This window comes from Tachypleus tridentatus, chromosome 10, assembly GCF_004210375.1.
Source record: "Tachypleus tridentatus isolate NWPU-2018 chromosome 10, ASM421037v1, whole genome shotgun sequence".
Classification (NCBI taxonomy): Eukaryota; Metazoa; Arthropoda; class Merostomata; order Xiphosura; family Limulidae; genus Tachypleus; species Tachypleus tridentatus.
The window spans coordinates 18,850,879-18,855,601 of NC_134834.1; positions in this window are offsets into that span (position 1 = coordinate 18,850,879).

Genomic DNA, 4,723 nt, shown 5'->3' on the forward strand with positions numbered 1-4,723 from the left:
ATTTAGGAATTACCATTTGTCAGTCATGTTATAAGATAGTTGTATTCCAAATTAACACTTAATAATCGTGTTCTAAGATAATTCTATTTAGGAATTACCACTTAATAATCAGATTTCTAAGATAGTTGTATTCAGGAATTAACACTTAATAATCGTGTTTCTAAGATAGTTGTATTTAACAATTTACCGCTTAATAATCATGTTCTAAGTTAGTTGTATTTAGGAATTACCGCTTAATAATCATATTTTCAGATAGTTGTATTTGCAGTTACCGCTTAATATCATATTCTTAGATAGTTGTATTTAGGAATTACCTTGTAATAACCATGTTCTAAGATAGTTGTATTTAGGATTTACCTTTTAATAACCATGTTCAAAGATAGTTAGATTTAACAATTTCCTTAGTAGTCATATTTTCCAGACAGTTTTGTTGAGCAATTACCGCTTGGCAATCATGTTATAAGATAGTTGTATTTAGAATTACCTTAATAATCATATTTTCAGATAGTTGTATTTTGCAATTACAATAATAATGTTCTAAGATCGTTGTATTTAGGAATTACTGCTTAATAATAATGTTTTAGATGGTTCTATTTAAAATTACCGCTTAACAATAGTGTTCTTAGAGTTCTATTTAGGAATTATCGCTTAATAATCATGTTCTGAGATGGTTGTACTTAAAATTTACCGTTTTAATAATCATGTTCTAAAATAGTTATATTTACGAATTATCCATTTAATAATCATGTTCTAGGGATAGTTGTATTTGGGATTACCGCTTCATAATCAGGTTCTAAGTCATTTGTCAGTCGTATTTATAGAGATAGTTGTATTCCGAAATTAACTTATAATAATCGTCTTCTACGATAGTTGTATTTAACAATTACCGCTTAATGTCATGTTCTAAGATCGTTGTATTTTAGGAATTGCCGCTTAATAATCATATTTTCAGATGATTTGTATTTGGCTTAAGCTTAATAATCATGTTTCTAAGATCGTTGTATTTAGGAATTACAACTTAATAATAATGTTTTTAGATAGTTCTATTTAAAATTACCGCTTAACCATAGTGTTCTTAGATAGTTGTATTTAGGAATTACCATTTGTAGTCATGTTATATGATAGTTGTATTCAGAAATAACACTTAATAATCGTGTTCTAAGATGGTTCTATTTAGAAATTGACACTTAATAACCATGTTCTAAGATACTTGTATTTAGGAATTTCCGTTTGATAATCATGTTCTTAGTTAGTTGTATTTAGAAATTACACTTCATAATCATATTCTTAGATAGTTGTATTTAGAATTACCGCTTCATAATCATGTTTATAGATGGTTGTATTCAGGAATTACCCTTAATAATCATGTTCTAAGATAGTTTGTATTTGGAATTACCATTTGGTTATGTTCTAAGATGGTTGTATTTAGGAATTAACACTTAATAATCGTGTTCTAAGATGGTTCTATTTAGAAATTGCTTATAACCATGTTCTAAGATACTTGTATTTAGGAATTTCCGTTTGATAATCATGTTCTTAGTTAGTTGTATTTAGGAATTACCGCTTCATAAACATGTTCTAAGATAGTTGTATTTAGGAATTACCACTTAATAATCAGGTTCTAAGATAGTTATATTTAGGAATTACCGTTTGATAATCATATTCTTAGATTGTTGTGTTTAGGAATTACCGATTAATAATAGTGTTCTAAGATAGTTGTATTTAGGAATTATTGCATAGTCATGTTCTAAGATAGTTGTATTCAGGAATTAACACTTACTAATCGTGTTCTAAAATATTTCTATTTAGAAATTGTTACCTAATAACCATATTCTAAGATATTACTTGTGTTGAGGAATTTCCGCTTAATAATCATGTTTTTAGATAGTTGTATTTAGGAATTACCACTTAATAATCATGTTCTTAGTTAGTTGTATTTGGAATTACCGCTTCATAATCATGTTCTAAGATGGTTGTATTTAGGTATTACCGGTTAATAATCACGTTCTAAGATAGTTATATATAGGAATTACCGTTTAATAATCATATTCTTAGATAGTTGTATTTAGAAATTACTGCTTTATAATCATGTTTATAGATATTTGTATCTTGGAATTACCGCTTAATAATGGTGTTCTTCCATAGTTGTATTTAACAATTACCGCTTAATAATCATGTTCTAAGATCGTTGTATTTAGAATTACCTTAATAATCATATTTTCAGATAGTTGTATTTGCAATTTACCGCTTAATACTCATATTCTTAGATAGTTGTATTTAGGAATTACCTTGTAATAACCATGTTCTAAGATAGTTGTATTTTGAGGATTTTACCTTTTAATAACCATGTTCAAGAGATGGTTGAATTTAACAATTTCCTTAGTAGTCATATTTTCAGACAGTTTTATTGAGCAATTACCGCTTAATAATCGTACATGTTATAAGATAGTTGTATTTAGGAATTACCCTTAATAATCATATTTTCGAGATTGTATTTGGCAATTACACTTAATAATAATGTTCTAAGATCGTTGTATTTAGGAATTACTGCTTAATAATGTGTTTTTAGATAGTTCTATTTAAGAATTACCGCTTAACAATAGTGTTTTCTTAGAGTTCTATTTAGGAATTATCGTTTAATAATCATGTTCTGAGATAGGTTGTGGCCAAGAATTACCGTTTAATAATCATGTTCTAAAATAGTTATATTTGAATTATCCATTTAATAATCATATTCTTGGTTAGTTGTATTTAGGAATTACCACTTCATATACATGTTCTAGGATGGTTGTATTTAGAAGATTACCATAAATAATCAGGTTCTAAGTCATTTTGTCCAGTCATGTTATAAGATAGTTGTATTCCAGGTTAACACTAATAATCGTCTTCTACGATGGTTGTATTTAACAATTACCTTAATAATCATGTTCTAAGATCGTTGTATTTAGGAATTGCCGCTTAATAATCATTATTTTCAGAGATGGTTGTATGCGGCAGTGCCGCTTAATACTCATGTTCTTAGATAGTTGTTTTAGGAATTACCTTTAATAACCATGTTCAAAGGATAGTTGTATTTGTAATTTTCGCTTAGTAATCATTGTATTTTCAGATAGTTTAATTTACTTAATTACCTTAATAATCATGCTTTAAGATCGTTGTATTTAGGAATTACCGCTTAATAATCATATTTTCAGATGGATTGTTATTTAGCAGTTACAGCTTAATAATCATGTTCTAAGATCGTTTGTATTTAGGAATTACTGCTTGTAATAATGTTTTTAGATAGTTCTATTTAAAATTACCGCTTAACCATAGATGTTCTTAGATAATTTATTATTTAGAATTACCATTTGTCAGTCATATTTATCAGATAGTTGTATTCAGAAATTAACACTTAATAATCATGTTCTAAGATGGTTCTATTTGGCGAAAGGTTGTACGGTTAATTACCCGATGGTTCTATGTTGACACTTAATAACCATGTTCTAAGATACTTGTATTTAGAATTTCCGTTTGATAATCATGTTCTTAGTTAGTTGTATTTAGAATTACCGCTTCGCCAATCATGTTTATTCTTAAGATAGTTGTATTATTTAGGAATTACCCTTCATAATCATGTTTATAGATAGTTGTATTTAGAATTACCATAATAATCATGTTCTAAGATGGTTGTATTTAGAGATTACCATTTGATAGCGGTTATGTTCTAAGATAGTTATTTAGGAATTAACACTTAATAATCGTGTTCTAAAGATGGACCTATTTAGAAATTGCCCCTTATAATCATGTTCTAAGATAGTTGTATTTAGGAATTTCCGTTTAATAATCATGTTCTTAGTTAGTTGTATTTACAGATTACTACTTCCTTATCATGTTCTAAGATGGTTGTATTTAGGAATTACCGCACTTAATGGTAATCCGGGTTCTAAGATAGGTTATATTGTAGAGAATTACCGTTTATAATCATATTTATATCCTTATTCTTAGATTGTTGTAGTTTAAGGAATTACCGTTTAATAGTGTTCAAGATAGATATTTATCTTTAATATTTAGATAGTTATATGCAAATTGTCATGCATGTTCTAAGATAGTTGTATTTAGCAATTCAGTTCTAAGAAGTTGTAACACTTACATAATCGTGTTTCTAAGATTGTTCTTATTTAGATAATATTGTTACCTTAATAACCATGTTCTAAGATGGTTGTATTTAGTTACTTTGTTGAGATGGAATTTCGCTTAATAATCGTGTTCTTAGATAGTTCTATTTAGGAATTACCACTTAATATTAAGATCATTTGAATTACCATTTGATTATAAGTTGTATTTAGGAATTACCACTTGATAATCATGTTCTAATCAAGATAGTTTATTTAGGTATTACTTAGGTTAATAATCGCGTTCTAAGATGGTTATATATAGGAATTACCGTTTAATAATCATATTCTTAGATAGATGATGGTTATTTAGGAATTACTGCTTTATAATCATGTATTTATAGATATTTATCTTGGGAATTTTTTTTTTTTTAATAATAGTGTTCTTGCATAGTTATATTTAAGATTACCAATTACCGTTTAATAATAGTGTTCTAAGATAGTTGTATTTAGGAATTACTGCTTAGTAAGGTCCTTATTTTCAGTAATAGTTATATTTAGCAAATACTGCTTAATAATCCATTATTCTCAGATAATTGTAATATTAGTAATTTACCTGACCTAATAAT